This window comes from Pan paniscus, chromosome 15 (genome assembly GCF_029289425.2).
Source record: "Pan paniscus chromosome 15, NHGRI_mPanPan1-v2.0_pri, whole genome shotgun sequence".
NCBI lineage: Eukaryota > Metazoa > Chordata > Mammalia > Primates > Hominidae > Pan > Pan paniscus.
This window is the reverse complement of record NC_073264.2, coordinates 28,091,123-28,109,387: the sequence shown is the minus strand read 5'-3', so window position 1 is coordinate 28,109,387 and position 18,265 is coordinate 28,091,123. Positions and strand designations below refer to the sequence as shown.

At 35.5% G+C, this 18,265-nt stretch overlaps 2 long non-coding RNA genes across 2 annotated transcripts in view; one reads left to right on the top strand and one right to left on the bottom strand.

The window, feature by feature from the left end:
• Positions 1-15,731, top strand: part of LOC130540793 (uncharacterized) — a 53,138-nt gene extending 37,407 nt beyond the window's left edge. The window contains exon 4 of the long non-coding RNA XR_008954788.1: positions 12,372-15,731. This is a non-coding gene — a long non-coding RNA (uncharacterized LOC130540793). The remainder of the gene's footprint in view (positions 1-12,371) is intronic.
• The window catches only part of LOC112436995 (uncharacterized), an 89,480-nt gene that overhangs the window by 23,128 nt on the left and 48,087 nt on the right, over positions 1-18,265 (bottom strand). The window contains exons 3-4 of the long non-coding RNA XR_004666117.3: positions 8,180-8,264; positions 5,855-5,925 (exon numbers count right to left, since the gene is read on the bottom strand). This is a non-coding gene — a long non-coding RNA (uncharacterized LOC112436995). The remainder of the gene's footprint in view (positions 1-5,854; positions 5,926-8,179; positions 8,265-18,265) is intronic.

Genomic DNA, 18,265 nt, shown 5'->3' with positions numbered 1-18,265 from the left:
CTACATTCTGTGTAGACCTTTATGATAACATCTGTAGTGCATTAATGCACTTATTGCTTTACATCTGGCTTTGCTTTATATAGACTATTCTCATCTTATTAAGATGACTTCTTATTCATCTTTCTAACCCCAGAATCTAGCATGCAACAGATTTGATGTCTGAATAAACTCAGAGACAGGTGGTAGGAACAGTTTCCAGGTGAAAAGGAAACATTACACATGTACCCAGGATACATGTCATATATTCTCTAGATATTTAATAAAACAGACTGAAGAAAATAGACTAAGCTTGAATCTTCCTGTACTCTCTTAAAAAATATCCCAGGCAATTTGCCACTTACTGCTTTTCAATCAGTGATTACTTCCTAGAGCTCTCTCCAGATGTATGAAATGACTGGTAAGCCAGTCTTATAGAGCCTGCCAGAGTCAGCTCTCCAGATGGTACTAAATGTGTCAATAATGAAAATATGCAAGTGTTAATGCTGTCCTTCATTTTCATATACCTGATGAGCCAAAAGAATGAGAGAATGTCAACTTTTACAATAGATGGGCCAAGTGCTGGAACAAGAAGATTTTTGCCTTGAGGAGTACCAATCAATCATTAAAAATTTTATTGTACATCAAGAGATAACTCCTCAATGATATTCTTAACGATGAGGAATTACACATAAGAGAAGCTAAGAAATTTAAAATAAGACACAATATACGTATTAAATGTATGTTAATTTCAAAAACCTGTGTACATTCATTTAAATGGTACACATGTAGATACCATTCAGGGCCTCCAGGTAAGAGAAGCCAGACTCTAACCAAAGGAGAAGAAGGAAGATCTTGTGGCATCAGAATTTCACCTCTTTGAAGGTTCTTTTTCCCTCCTACTATGAAATAATGAACATATATTCAGTTATCATTTTTACAGTCATAATATACCACCTGAGAATGCCTAACAATTAATTGCATAGTGGAGAGTTGACCATAACCCTGAGTTTCGTCCATACCCATTGTCTCCTGCTGGCCAGAAGTTGCCAGCTGGCCAGCAGAGTAAATGGTGTCTTCACTTGTGTATTCTGAACTTAAAAGGTCATGTTAAAATTGACAGTGACTATCCAAACCAATTAGAGAAGGATTAGATAGTGGAAGGATTTAAAAGATTTGCAGAAATAAATAAATAAGAGCCACGAGAAAGTGCATATCATGAATAAGAAGAAGCCAGGAGGTAAAAATAGAAAAGCAAAAAGTAGCCACAAGTAAAAGCAGAGAAACAAGTGGAACAATAGAGTGATTAGTAAAGGGAGCAATGGGCATTTGCCTACAATGGGACAACTAAAAATCTATGGGGAGACACAAAGAACTCCTTGAGGGCTTGGGATTTGATTACTGAAGCAGATTCTTGTACTTTCCCTCTTCTCCTGTAAACCTACAATGAACTCCCACCATAAGGGGAAATCTAAGCATGTTTATTTCTTATCACTTGGAAGTAACATAATAACGCAATGGGAAAGTGTAAAGAAAATGCATGTGTTTGTGCTGGGCAGCATTTACAAGTCAATTTTTCTTTAGAATTTAACCAGGATAACAACTCAGAACTTTTAACCTTCAGAACCATATTAATCTGTTCCAAGTCTTTCATCTTACTGTTAATACACTGTTAAGTATAACTTTTCCCCCATCATGAGTCAATATTTTAAAACAGTACTTAGCTTAAGAGAAAAATGTCACTTAATAAGATAATATCATCTCTCTCAGGTACGTTAAAGTGCCCTCTTAGTTCATTAATGTAAATCAAAATAAGTACATTAAGCTACTAGTCATAAAAAAGTTCAAACCAAAACACAAATGAAATAAGATAATTCTCTAACATACTTTTCCCAACCAGTATTTGATCTATAACTCTCAAGACTTCAACTGATTAATATTGTCTGCCATAAAAACACACATGATGGAAGCCAAACGGTTTTAAGAAATTCTTATTTCACTTCTCCTAGATTAACTCTTATACAGGGTTGAAAAGATATCCCTTGAGCACTAGCTATGTTCAGAACCACTTCTGCCATATATGGTTGGTCAAAGTAGTCACAAAGCCTGCTCAGAGTCAAGGAATAGAGAAATAAACTCTACGTCTTGGTGAGAGAGTGGCAACATCACATTGCAGAAGAGCACACAGGATGGGAGGTCTCTCTGGTCATCTTTGGATAATACAATCTGTCAGCCTCCAAAGTTAAAATGTGAGCACAGATATATTTTACAAAATATCTTCTGCATTTTTTGTATTTTTATAGTATTTTCACAATACTTGGCATGCAACAGATATTTTTGCAACAAGTTTTATTTTTCAAGCAAGCTTTGAAATATTTCTAGTATGGCCACACAGTATACAAAAAGTAGAGGTGCTATTTTTGGGGGGGGGGGGTTAGATATAGACAAGAGGATGTTATCTATAAAATGTGGTTTAAATTTTCAACTGCAGTAAGGTTATTGTTTGCCTTATGTTTTCCTTGATGAAAGTGGCCAGGAAGACTTCCATTCTGAAAACTTCACCTTCTAAAAGCCTCATGTGGTGAATACTATTTCCACGATTACATAAATAGATTTGATCTCTGGGTGTGGACCATGCATGTTCTTAACCTGAGGTTGATTTTTCTCTCCTCTAAGGATGCATAAAAATTAGTTTCTAAAGGTTCCTATAAACTTTCATCAGCCAAGTAGTATTAAAGGAAAAAAGCAAAAAACAAACAAAAACAGCCTTCAATATTCCAGATGAAGAACCTCCTCTCGATTGTTACCAAGGAGACCTCATCTGAAGCCTGCCTCTGTGCTTGACATGCATTGGCTCATATTCATCACTCTTGACAGTCTCATATGTGTCACTGTCCAGTAAAAATCCTATCTGTTACTATTAATAAGCTACCCTTTGCCATATTGATTAGGTGCTTATCTGAGGTTTACAGACAACAACCTCTCTGCTTGTCTCAGAAGCCTCATATTAGTCAGAATGGTACCCCTAACTCTTTACTCCCTATCTTCACGACTTTAGGTACACACAGCTTTGACCTTAGATATTTTCTTTGTACCTCTGTCTTAGCACTCAAATCAAGACATTTTCTTGAACCTTGTTACAGTGTTAACTCTCAGACAACCACACTCTGCTCCATGCATTCCATATCCGGCACTTTCCAGAAGTCGTTTGGGTATGGCTACTCTGCCTAAACTACAGATGGTAGAAATGTCCGAGCCAACACGTGGGGCTTCTAAATAACACGCACACAATCAATTTTAAAAAGATGCACACAAATATCCCATTTTTGACATGACCTAACTCCATTTCTTGATAACAATAACAATAGTTAAGTGAAACTGGCACAAAACTATTAGATCTAGTCCAGTAAATCAGTGGTATGACACACAAAGTAGATATTAGGAGGGAAAGGAGAAGCTTGTTCCCAGCTTAGCTGTAAACTGTGCTCAAAGATTCAGATGCTGCAGTAACTCCCTAGAGAGCCGATGGGTTGAGCCCGCTAGGAATTTATTTCATTGACATGTCCACCTCTAAAGCAGTTTATCCAAAAGAATGAGGCATGCAAGCTCAATTTGAGAACGACATCAATTTAGAAAGAGGAGGCAGTTATCAATAGGTGCTTTATGTGAGTTTCATGGCCTCACATTTGTATTCTAGGAAAATTGACTTCCAGAGAAAATAAAAGCTGTTTTCACCAAAATCTCCATGAGATATTGGGACCATGAAGTCCAACATGAAGTGGCTACTCTGGTTGCTTATATCTGGGACATATGTATCCAAGCATACCACAAAGGTGGGAGAAAGGGCTTCTCTTCCCCTAAGCATAGAGCAGAATGGCCACACGGTGATTCCTCAGCTTCAACAATAACTTCAGTTTTGGCGCAGCAAAGCAGCTTCAGTTCAATAGAATATTGACATTGCTCAGTTCCAGGGATTTTTATCCAGAGACTATGACAATATCAGCAGCCTTAGAGTTCCTTTGAAGGATTGTGTGGACTTTGATTATTTTAGCAGCATACAATGCCTTAGAAGTATGGACCAACAATGAGGGCAAAAATGAAAATTTTAAAAGTTACACAGAGGTCCCAAAATAATTGGTGGAACTTTGAGACGGGCTACAGTTTCCACAGTAGAAATTAAGGAAGATACGGAAAACTATTGTTTGTCATTTTTAAGCTTAGTCCATATTGGTTTCTTCATATAAATATTTTTTAAAAAACAAGATATGATTTAAGATGTAGAATTGAGAAAAGCCCCAGCAGAACATGGCGATGAATGTTAAACATTGGCTTCTCTAACCCTATAACTTTGCAATCTCTTCCTTGCCTACCTTTTCATCTTTCCTTATTTTGTTTATACACATGAAGGATATTGGATGATGGAGCCACTGACCTATGCCTCTGCACAAAATAGATCCATTATATGCATATAAAAAAGGGAATGCATAAAAACAAACACCATGCGTAAAATTAGAAGAAAACATTTCAGTAGTACATTCAGTTAAAGTTGCTGTTCTTATTTAGGATGCCATTATAGCTTCTTTGCTAGAATGTTGATTTCTAGAATTGTTCGCTGCTAGCAACTCACCATAAAATTCAAGAAGTGTGTCATATAAGATCTCATCAAATACAACAATTAATCAGATTCTTTTAATTCTCTGCATACATTTTCTCAAAATAACACGTAGTATCCTTAAGAAAATGAGTTCTAAAATATGATCAAAGCAAAAATAACCTGTTTCTGATGGAAGCATAAAGTCTCTAGCAAGTACCTTTCTAACTCATATAAACAGAGACAAATCGGTTAATTTTGTTTATTGTTTTATTTTTAACAGCTCTCAGCAGGATCTCATTTACACATTTTTTTTTTTTTTTTACTATAACTCTCTTTTAAAAGGGTATTTCCTCAAGACAAAGAAACTTCCTGGCATAATTGGCATGAGCATGTTATGTGAAATTGAATTATGTTAGCCAGCATTTCTCTAATTACCATTTTTTCATGGGCATCCATTTTTCAACAATAATATTAGAAAAATAATTAATACCTTCAGGACAAGGACCTGAACTTTATGCAAATATAGATTAGAAAAGTCCAAATTATTTTTTAATGAGCTATATGTATTATGTCTCCCTATCTAGAGTTCATCTGGACCATGGCATTAAATAAGCTTAGAGTTAATTAAGCGTATTATAACTATTCCTGGCTTCTGCCATTATTAGTATGAATCTGCCGGCTCAGAGGCACGCAGCAAACATGAAAATACTTTATCAACACCCCTCTCCAAAACACCTTGAAATATTTCAGTGCTGTCTATACTCTTGGGATAATTCTAGAAGCTCAAACCTATTGGACCCATTTTGAAATCCATTACTTTTCTATTTATATAAATATGAATTTCAGGAATAGAGGAGGCTTTCTTTGTAGATGTTGATTTATATTAATAAGAGCTATTGCCAAACAATTGCTCTCAAGCACATGCACACACGAAGGTAGGATATCTCTTGCTGCAGAGATATTGGCTCAGGCAGCAGATTAAATGAATAGATTTGCTTCATATTTGAGTGTGCTAAATTGAATACAAGTCATAATAGAAAATCTCAACATGCAAATGAAATCAGAAGAGCTTTTCTAATTTTCAGGAAGTGAATGACAGAATCACCCTTTCAGTTTAAAAAAAAAAAAATCTTCAGACCACTCATTAATAGCTGATCACATTTTGGCACTAGCCAAACTAATTGAATTTAAACCTACTCAGAGGTTGTGTTAGTTAGAAGAGTGAACCCTGTTGGAGCAAGTCATTTTAAAATCCACCCAAAATTTGAAAGAACTATTACTTACATAAGATAATCCTATGGATGGAGAGGAGCAGTGCCATGAATATCAAGAGAAAAGCAATAGACATCCATCTTCTATTAGGAGCTCAGCAGGGAAAGGAAAAAAAGCAGAGTCAAGATGCATTTTCCATGGGACTGGTTCAAATTCTGTCATAAACCCTAAGGCCATATTTCAACAGCTGTGGCAAAATTTTTTAGAGGGGAATGATTTGACATTTGAAGAGTTATCTTTCCAGTCTCTTCCGTGTAATTCTGTGATGAAACAACAAACTCAGGCACCCTGGAGAGGGCCTGGAATATCAAAAAACCAATAGATTGTGGATTCAGACAAACCAGACTTTAAGTACAAGCATAGCCATTCACTACATGAGTTACCTTGGAAAATCAGTTAACTTTTCTCAGCCTTAGTTCTTTCTACAGAAAGAGAATTCACTAAACAGAGGCATCAAAGGTCATGTACCCAGAAAATATTTTGAAACATAATAGGCATTCAATAATTATCTGTTCACTCATCTCCTTTTCTTCAGATATTATCTTCACCCTAATTTTTATGCTATTAGCTACTGTTCAAAAACTTCAGTTGCTTCATGCGATTTTGCCTTCAGTCTCGTATATTCTACTTTTATCTCAAGGTGTTCATCAGTTTGACCATATAATATATCTTTCGAAATACCTCAAGACCTTCTCTCCCCACAACCTCACTCCATTCTTCCTCTAGGGCTGGGGGAAGAACAGAACAATAGACAAATGGAATTAATAAGAATAGGCTATTGTACCAGAAGGTGGAATTTCTGTTGGGAAGAATAAAGGAATCATAATGGCAGCTAGACCCATGCAAACACACTCCTGTCTCTCATTAAATACTCTCCCCCTTAGAATTCCATGTGGCTGATAGGTTTCTTTTCTTATTGGAAGAGAAACACCCACAACTCTGGAGGAAGAGTTCAGGAAAAAGGAACTAAGAGACAGGATAGTGAGGCCCACACATTATTTAGGGCAAGGTAGTCCTCATGATACATATGAAGTACCGGTTTGTTCTCTGGAGGGCTGGATACATAAGCATTTCAGAGCCAAATCAGTAATTATTCTTTTTCTTTTTGTGAAATGATATCTGTGCACATGGGACTCAAGTTGAGATGGTCAAGGGGGGCTGCAACTGCTGTATGAGACAGGTAGAAATCTCAAAGTTTTGATCCTGTCCACATGCTACCACTGCCCTTCTAATAGTTACGTGAATGTAGCCTAGCTTTCTTGAGTTACATACAAAAGTTTACAATATTATAAAATATGATTTTATACCTTTACTAAACCATAAAGGTTTAGTACCTTATAAAGAAATTTTGAACTTCTTTTCCAAAAATGAGTATAAAATATTTGTTCATATCATTTACAAGAACTCTCTTAGGTTACACATTCAGGTAACTATTTATAGACACTAATTTTCGATGGACCAGTATGGTCAGCTACACAATAGCCCCTCAAAATATTTATACCCTAATCTCTGGAATGTTTGGATGTTTTCTTACATGGCTAAAGGAATGCTGCAGATGTGATTTAATTAAGGATCTTGAGGAGGGGCAATTATCTTACCTTATATCATGGACCCTAAATGTAACCATCAGTGACCTTATATGGAGGAGACAGAGAGAGTTTGTTACAGGAGATGATGTGAGGGTGCTGCTGATTTTGCAGATGAAAGAAGGGGTCCGGGGTCGAGGAATGCATCTCTAGAAATGAAAAAGGTAAGGGATCACATTTTCCCAGAGAACCTCCCTAAGGAATATGGCTTTGGCGATACCTTCGTTTTGTCCCAAAGAAACCCACTTTGAGATTCAGGCCTCCAAATCTATAAAAGAATACATTTCTGTTTCAAGTTGACTAAATCTGTGGTAATCTGTTACAGCTACAATGGGAAGCCAATAAAGTCAGAAATGTTCTAACCAAATAGCAACTGAAGATTAAATAATTTATAATTTGAGTATGTGAACAGAAACTAAAGCTTTTCCCAAAACCTCCAAACTTGATTAGCTGCTTTCACAGCATAGCATAATCCTCTTTCACTGCATCTCTCACATACAGTGAAACTTAATTATTTAGTTGTCTCTCTTCTCCAAAAACCAGAAAGTCCATGAGAGCCTGGTTTCATACCTGCCTTGCTCATCTCTGTATCCCTAAAGTCGAGCACAGGAGCTGACACATAGCAGCATCAATAAACATTTGTTGAAACAATGAATATGTGAATGAGAAAATGAATGAATAAATAAATTGCTTAAGAATGGTGCCAAGCAAGGAGAAGCAAAATGAGGCAACACAGGCAAAAGAGAATTACCTTACACAAGTAAACTGTTGTCAGTATAGGGAAGAAAGCCAATGGATTCAGGGGATTTTTTCATGCTCCTCTTGATCATCTTTTGCTAAGTTTCAAGAAGCAAAGCACAAAAAGACAGCCAAATGAAATCAAAGTTTTGTATTATTTATAAACTTTTAAACAGACCTTAAATTATAAAATGTAAGCATTTATAGATGAGCGTAGGATCAAACATTTAAATATTTGAAAGCAATCTAATTCAAATTGTATTTTAAATACATTTCATTGTAGTATATAATAGAAATACTATTATTATACTGTTATATTGTGTTATTATATGGTCTAAACGATGATTCTTAGTAACAAATTACAAATACAATACTTTTACCATTTTACACAAGCCAATAATCAATAGCCGAATTCAACATGGAATTTGTATCTTTATACTCCGAATGTTTTATGTACCCCAAATGGTTGTGTTTCCCGTCTCCTCACAGGAAAGACAAACAACATTCACTAAAGTTTTATTCTCCTTGACAATCAGCACTTCTCTAAAACACACTCAAAGACACAGAAATGGGTGATTCTGCTTTGACAGCACCTAAACCATCTGCGTGGTAGGGTTGTTTGTCCAGTGACTTGCTCCTTGCAATTACTAATATTGCTCAGTAAAGAGGGCTAAGTTTTTCACTCTTTCTAATATATGTAAAAACCTTGTTTGTAAAATATTTTACTATCAATAAATGCATTTCAATCATAGCCAGTCTATGTATCCCAAGCTAAATTCTTTCTTCAAACAGAAGTTCATATCCTGGAATATTTTGCACCTGTTAATTTGAAAGCAAAATTTGGATCTGAAACTTTTTTAAAATTTTTATCTAAGCACTTCTTTGCAGCTGTTCAAACTAGTATGATAACATGAAAATCACCTATCATTTATTCAGGAGGGAAATTAACTTTTATAATAACATACATTTCAGAAATTTTCCATGTAGATAAACATTGTTTTTGTCCTCAAATTTAGATTCTCTTTACAAAGATTTGTTCTGTCACTGAATTCTTCTTTCTGTAGTTTGAGAGCTATATATGAATACACAAATAAACTGGAGCAGTAGTCATTCATTGGAAAGCAATACTAATACTAATATTAATGCCATTTGTATCTTACAAATAACTTCTCAGAGTTAATATATAATATATAGTATTATATGCAAGTAATTATCACTTGCATATAATATAGAAAAGTATGCCTGCTTCAGTATAACCAAAGCTGAATTTGAAAATATTTCCAGCACAAAATCCATTTTTAAGTATTGGTGATCATTAAAAAGTCAGGAAACAACAGATGCTGAAGAGGATGTGGACAAATAGGAATGCTTTTACACAGTTGGTGAGACTGTAAACTAGTTCAACCATTGTGGAAGACAGTGTGGCGATTCCTCAAGGATCTTGAACCAGAAAAACCATTTGACCCAGCAATCCCATAACTGGGTATATACCCAAAGGATTATAAATCATTCTACTATAAAGATACATCCACATGTATGTTTATTGCAGCACTGTTCACAATAGCAAAGACTTCGAACCAACCCAAATGCCCATCAATGATAGACTGGATAAAGAAAATGTGGCATATATACACCATGGAATACTGTGTAGCCACAAAAAAGGATGAGTTCATGTCCTTTGAAGGGATATGGATGAAGCTGGAAACCATCATTCTCAGCAAACTAACACAGGAACAGAAAACTAAACACTGCATGTTCTCACTCATAAGTGGGAGTTGAACAATGAGAACACATGCACACAGTGAGGGGAACATCACACACTGGGGCCTGTTGAGGGGTGGGGGGTTATTGGAGGAATAGCATTAGGATAAATACCTAATGTAGATGATGGGTTGATGGGTGCAGCAAACCACCATGGCACATGTATACCTATGTAACAAACCTGCACGTTCTGCACATGTATCTCAGAACTTAAAGTATAATTAAAAATAATAGAATAAAATAAAATAAATAAAGATTGTTAGCCATTAACAAATGACTCTTTAAGAAACAACACACATTTTGATTAGGAGCAAGGAAATGTGGTGAAGATTGTAAAAATTCCCATCAGATTTTAACATTAATACATTGGTCAGGCTAAGAGTTAAATCAATGAAGGCTGAGTGAAGAGAAAACTTTAAGTATACCAAGAGATTCTGGGCTAAAGTACAGAACCATCACAAAGAAGATCTGCCAAAGAAAAGGAAAGAAAAAAAATCACAGAATGGTACCCTCAATTTCACTGGTCATCTGCTAGAATATTTGTTTTAAGATCTTGATTTCTGGGTTTAAAAGATCACCAAGGCTGGGCATGGTGGCTCACACCTGTAATCCCAGAACACTGAGAGTCCAAGGTGAGCAGGTCACTTGAGCTCAGGAGTTCAAGACCAGCTTGGGAAATAGGGCAAAACCCCATCTCTACAACAAATACAAAAATTAGCGAGGTGTGGTGGTGCGTGCCTGCAGTCCCAGCTACTTGAGAGGCTGAGGCAGGAGAATTGCTGGAGCCCAGGAGGTCGAGGTTACAGTGAGCCATGTTCATGCCACTGCACTCCAGCCTGGGCAACAGAGTGAGACCTCCATGTCTAAGGAAAAAAAAAAAATCATCAATTTTCTTCTCACTCTAATACATCATGGTAATAATGACCTGAATTATGTTTCTGTTAAGGCCATCTTTTAACAGGAAGATAAACGAGAAAAGAATAACTTCACGTTAACACAACGGTACTTATAAAATTCAAAAAGTGATTATTATCAAGCCTCCTATTTCCTTTATAGATACAAGAAGAAATACAATTCAATTTGGAGTTGATAAGAAATTGTAAAAAAGCAATCGCTTATTTTGAATATGGACTCTGTAAAGTACACATATTTGAGCTGCTGAATACTTCACATGTATAGCTCTGCCAGATTTTAGTGGTCTTTAGTCTCAGTTTGGCACCTCTAAAGTTCACACAAACTGTTTCAAAAGGAAATTTGCAAAACAAAGAAAGATCAAAGTACATTTAAATATGTGGATGAGGCAGAAGTATCTGTCAGTGGAAAAGATCTCCAAGATAGAAACTGTGATCTTTAAAAGACAGTTTCTGTTCATCAGCAGAACCCCCAAAAAAAACATCATTTTGTTCCAGAAGATGAAACCAAGGCATTTTACAATTAGATTTGGACGATGGGCTTCCTAATTAATTCATGACTTCTAGCTCTGTATGGTAACATTTCTAATCCATTTCTTGAAGAAGAATAACACCACACAATGAAAAGTTGAATTTATTAAAAGGCCAACATTAGGAATGGGCAGAGACTTAGAATTCATGTAATAAAACTATCTCATGTTACAGGCATGGAAAGGAAGGCGTAGGGAGGGAAAGTGACTTGCCAAAAAGATGACACAACCTTTCCTCTAAAAGGAGGAAAGAGACTCCTCATCTCCATACCCCCTGCCAAGTCCCCCTTCCCCTAATATTAAAGCACAACAAAGAGCAACTGAATGTGAGTGAATGATTTACCATACGTCATACTTGAGTTTTGGCAGCATTTCACTACTTTTTGAAACCAAAGTGATCTGAGTTACTAAAGATTGACACTACTATTTCGGTGAAGTTTATTGTTCACATGAAACCATTACAAAGTATAGTAAGAGACAGAACAAATTTGATTTTGAAGTTGACTTTTTGTGCTTAGAGCATGTGATGAGGGAAAATGTTCTGACAGTTCAAGCTTACTCAAGCTTAATGACAGATCTAAATTGGAGCTTGGAGATAAAAGAAATTCTTTAGTGATGCCTCAGTTGTCATTGATTGCTATGAGCAATTTTAAAGCTATTCAAGATGAGAATTGCCAGCTTGGTTCTGAAAGGGGAGAAAGTGGTACATAAGATTAGAGGCTGGTACAAATGCTATCTTGGTTTAAAAAGAGAGAGGACAGTTTAGTATCACACCCATAGGTGACAATTGTGACTACATATAGACATTTATCAGCAGGAAATGACTCAATGAATGTTTAGGGTAGTGTAAGCACCAGCTGTGCTGAGGAAGATGAAAATGAAAAGCAGCTTCACTTATAAGGATCACCAGCAGCAACATGGCTGGGGAGGGAGGGGGAAGAAAGTGGTTGCTAAAGCTGAGAGCCAATAAAAAATAATAATAAACTATCTTCATAAATTACAGGATATCGTCCTTCTGCTTGCTGAAAATCATGGAATTAAAAAGATATAGAGTCCATTCTGAGAAATTCAATTTCATCAAATGGAAAGTGAAAGCATCTCCAATTCTATATATACACTGAAGCCTTCATGCCCCATTTACACTACTTGTATCGAATCCTGTAATAGGTTTCTGCCTATTGAGTCCAAATAAATGGTGGTTATCAAAATGTTCTATTTTTAACTGATCTTTCAAGTTGCTTTCTCTTTAGTATTTTTCCTGATAAAATATTCTAATTCCTTAAGGCTGTTAATTAATTGATGTGCTTTCCCCTAAATAATAGTATCATTCATTTAAAGGTAGGAACCAGAAACAGAAAAATTCAGCAATCTTTAAGATGTTTTTTTTTTTATTTTTGACCAAAAGAGTTCTATCTACAGGTAAGATAGAGGGCCCCGGAAAATAATATAGGCCCAGTGGAGATTTTTCCACTGGAGCACACATCTCTTACCTGTTTGTTATCCTCTAAATATACTGTGCATATTCACACTTAGTGCCTTTTTAAAAAATGAAGCTGTTCGTCTACATAAAAATGGCTTTTCCAAGACTATTCACCTAGTGTATATAACTCATTCTCTAATTCTTAACTCCAACGTCACTTTAGTGACCGGAAATCACATGTCAGAGAGAAATAAATATTCTGCCTTTGTATTTCCACAGCACACACCTCCAACATAGCAGTATCACATACAATTAATTTGTATGTCCATTTCCTTCACTACAAGAAGTGCCCTATAGAACATTATTTGTCCTGTATCTGTCACAGGAGTTAATGTATTTTCTAGGACATAGCAAGTACTACAGAATGTTTGTTGAATAAATGAATAAAAGTGGACTTTATCAATAGGATTGTATATTTCTTTGCTTTCAATGGGAATTACAATAAAAAGTAAAATCCATCTACAGACAACCTTGCTGGTGAATTTTTATTTCACATATATCACAGGAATGTATATTTTACCTTAATACGTCCTATGCAAATATTTCATTATATCTATTTTCCGCCTATTTATTGTTAACAAAGAAATTGCACAGGAATTTATGAGTGTGTATTATGAGATAAATAACATTTCTTCCTTTGTTTTGCAGCAAAATAGAAGAACTCACCAAAAATGGTATTTTCTGTTGACCTAGACTAGGATTGATAAACATAGAAATGGAAAAATGATTTTATGGAAATGACAGAATCCACCTCCTTTCAGAATCATACGTGGGTTAGGGAGGAGAGGAAGTGAATCACAGGAATTCCTGTGTTGTCTCTTGCTGACGTTTCACCTGCAATATCATAGCTTTCAGTTACTGTGGTGAGATTCAGCCACGTTACCTGTACTACACCATACTGTCTGCCAAAGTATTTCCTTACACAATTTTTTTATAGGAAACAAAAACTACTCTTATCTATTTATTTTTATCATATGGGTGGACCTGGGCAGAAAAATGCAAATGGATTTGGTAAAGTGAGCCGGCAAAACCCAGTGTAAATTTCCTAATAATCAAAAGCAAGTATTTTACAGTGCAAATTGTGCCACATCAGGGAAATCTCAGAGTCCACAGATGCTGCAAATTACTAATAAGATATCCAATCCCAGCAGTCTAGGTATATCCAGTTGTTACTTGTTTGTTTGTTTTTCACTAGAAATGATCCCACCAGCAAAATGCTGCTGTTTTCTAAATTCTTGTTCATTTTGGCAACGTGCTCTAATAAGAGAGGAAAAAAACATTCATTGAAATAAGCTGCCATGAGGGTGTTTGTTATCTGTGAAGGTATATATAATGTCATTGTCTTTATCAGAGCAGAAATAGCTCTGACCTTCTCAAGAATGTATACAATCGCTGGGCACAGTGGCTCACGCCTGTAATCCCAGCACTTTGGGAGACCGAGGCAGGTGGATCACGAGGTCAGAGTTCAAGACCAGCCTGGCCAACATGGTGAAACGCCGTCTCTACTAAAAATACAAAAAATTAGCCAGGCGTGGTGGCGTGTGCCTGTGGTCCCAGCTACTCGGGAGGCTGAGGCAGGAGAGTTGCTTGAACCCAGAAGGCAGAGGTTGCGATGAGCTGAGATCGCACCACTGCACAGAGACAGAGGGAGACTCCATCTCATTAAAAAAAAAAAAGAATGTATACAATGTATATCAATCTAAAAATGAGATGGTTAAACTTACTTAACATGCCTTATTTTTATCCAAATAAAAGTGAAAGGATCTAACATAATATTTGAAATTCTACCATAGGATATTTTATTAGAAAAAAATAGTTTTTTAAATAATGTTTATTCTCATCACAAAATTACTGAGAAGTAAAGCATTTCTAAAGTTACATTAGAACATTGTAATTAATGTTTGTGTTAGAATGATGGTTACCAGAATCTGGGAAGGGTAACGGAGGAGTAAAAGCAGGGATGGTCATTGGGTACAAAAATATAGTTAGATAGAATGAAAAAACCTAGTATTTGATAGCACATCAGGGTGACTACGGCCAGCAATAATTTATTGTACATTTTTAAATAACTATATGACTATAATTAGATTGTAACACAAAGAAAGGATAAGTGCTTGAGGTGATGGATACACCATTTATTCTGATGTGATTATTGCGCATTATATGCTTGTATCAAAATATCTCATGTGGCCGGGTGCAGTGGCTCACACCTGTAATCCCGGCACTTTGGGAGGCCAAGGTGGGTGGATCACGAGGTCAGGAGTTCAAGACCAGCCTGGCCAACAGGTGAAACCCTGTCTCTACTAAAAATACAAAAATTAGCCTGGCACGGTGGCAGATGCATGTAATCCCAGCTACTCAGGAGGCTGATGAGGCAGAGAATTGCTTGAACCCGGGAGGCAGAGGTTGCAGTGAGCAGAAATCACACCACTGCACTCCAGCCTGGGCAACAGAGTAAGACTCTGTCTCAAAAAAAAAAAATGTGCCCCACAAATATATACCCCTACTATGTACTCATAAAAAAATAAAAATTATAAAAATTATAAAAAATAAAAAACAAATGCTTCTCTTTTCTAGTAGTCCTCTAAAATTATTTCCAGAATGATATTTATGCTGTAACAAAATTAGGCAAAAATTGATAAAGTAGAACTGCAATTTGGGTCTTGTAATAATAAATTTGCCCTGTGGTTTTTCTTATATAATGAAGTGGAATCTTCTAGTACCCAAGCCACTCCAGAAGAGCAAGTTACCTAGCTTTTGGCAAAAACAAAACAATAAACCTTACAAACCACAGGTAACTTAGTAAATTAAAAGAGAAATTATGAATATTATTGAGAAGCATGAAAGAGACAATGCAATCATTAATTTATGTTCAGAAACAAATACCAGCTCTATACATAACTAATTATTGATAATAATAATAATTTTTCAAAATTTTCCTTTTCTGATAAATTTCTGGCCATTAATTACCATTCCAGTTTGTGTCCTTGCCTACCTTACCATACAACAGACTCTTAATTTTGTATTGATTGAACAATTTAATTATTGATTTAGTCTGTTTTCCTTCCATTGGTCTGAACATTCTGGAACTGATGCTGTATTTTCACTTACCCTGAAATTAACTAATAAGAAAGTCTGAATTATAACATTTTAATGCATCAAAATTGTTCTTTTAACAAATATTCTCTTAACTTTGAAGAAATAGCAATTATATTCTCAAAGTCTTTGTTTCATTAATGCTGTGGAAATGAGGCTTTATTTGTTTTTAACAGGAATATATTGTTGATTTATGGGGGCATATTTTTGGTTCTTTTTTTTTTTGCCCTTGTTAATTAAAAAATAGGAAAAAGGATGGGCACGGTGGTTCACAACTGTAATCTCAGCACTTTGGGAGGCTGAGGCAGGCGGATCACCTGAAGTCAAGAATTCGAGACCAGCCTAGCTAACATGGTGAAATCCCATCTGTACTGGAAAAAAAAAAAAAAAAAAAAAAAAAAATTAGCCAGGCGTGGTGGTTCACACCTGTAATCCAAGCTACTCAGGAGGCTGAGGCAGGAGAATTGTTTGAACCAGGGAGGTGGAGGTTGCAAGTGAGTCGAGATCACGCCACTGCACTCCAGTCTGGGCAACACAGTGAGACTCCATCTCAAAAAAAAAAAAAGAAAAAAATGAGGAAACATGTATATATTGAAGTAGTGTATTTGCTCTTGCAATAGGTATATTACTTGTTTTTTAAAATCTGATTCATCATTCAGGCAAATTATTATGTAATCTTACGTTTGCCTCTAAATTATATTAATACGTGCATTCTAATATATATAAAAAAAGAAAATCTGATTATTATACTTTCAATGGCCAGGCCTATACACCCCTCAACTTTTTCAACAGTAATGTTTGTTTGTTTAATCTAAAACAATGAAATAGCTAAGGTTTCTAAACAGAGAAAGCCCTTATCAAACCTAGAAAAATTGGATTGATAACTGTAACCAAATGAAAATTTGATATGAAATTGAATTTTTAATTTCGATAACATTTAATCTTTAGTTTACATAACAAGTAGTATTCAAGATTCAAGAATATATGAAGGTATGGTGGAAGAGATTGTTCTGGGTGGAAGAAGGCACTGTAAATAACAATTACCAAGATACTGCTGTGAATGCCTTTTTACTGTTCATTATAGCAAACTGCTGTAGAATTTTCACTATATTCTGGGGAGCATCATGAAAGAGATTCTGGAGTCTGTGATCTTTTGCTGGGTCACTAGTGATCCATCAGATATGTACCCCTGGGGAGACACATATTCCTTGATGTGAAAGTTAGAAAATACTTCAACTGTATTACTTTCTGTATTTTTTTTTACATTTTAAAAATGGAGCTTGACTTTTCATTCCTAGCACACTACAGGACATGCCTGAAACTAATGGACTTCAGACTCATCTAGCCGAAATAATGCAGTCATTTATTTTAATCTGTAGTGTTTGTGGGGTCATGTCCTTCTTCACATTCCTAATATTTTTATTTATAATATCTCTTTTTTCCCCTTTGATCAGTTTTTCAAATGTTTACCTATTTTATTAGTATTTTTAGCAGATGTATTTTAATTGTACTAACAACTTTCTTTGTTTGCTTGCTTCTTTGTATATTTTTATTTCCTCAATGTCTAACATTATATTTGCTCTTCATTTCTTTTATATTATTTGGATTTATTCTGTGTTTCTTTCCCTTAATTTTGGGGTTGAAGGCCCAGCTCATTTATCTCAGTCCCTCTGGTGTAATGACATCACATCAGGTAACTTTTAAGCCAATATCTTTCTTTCTATGTAACACTTGGTTATATGTTGTAAATATTGAGGTGTGGTAAATTCAATTCCAAATATTTAGCAATTTTTATTATTATCTTTTTAATTCATCTTTTCTTTTTAAAAATAATTTTAATATTTATTGTAGATTCAAAGGTTATGTATGCAGGTTTGTTACCTCAGTATTTGCATGATGCTGAGGGTTGGGGTGTGATCGATCCTGTCACCCAGGTAGTGAGCATAGCACCCAATAGTTAGTTTTTCAACCATGCCCTCCTCCTTCCCTTCCCACTCTGGTAGTCTCCAGTGTCTATTGTTGCCTTCTGTACGTTCATGATTACTCAATTTTTAGCTCCTACTTATAAGTGAAAACACACGGTATTTGGTTTTCTGCTCCTACATTAATTTGTTTAGGATAATGGCCTCCAGCTGTAACCATAGTTGTTCAGATGTATAGTTTGTGAATATTTTCTCCCATTCTGTATGTTGTTCATTTACTCTGTTGATAGTTTCATTTGCTGTGCAGTAGCTCTTTAGTTTAATTAGATTTCCATTTGTCAATTTTTGTTTTTGTTGCAATTGCTTTTGAGGACTTTGTCATGAATTTTTTTCCTAAGG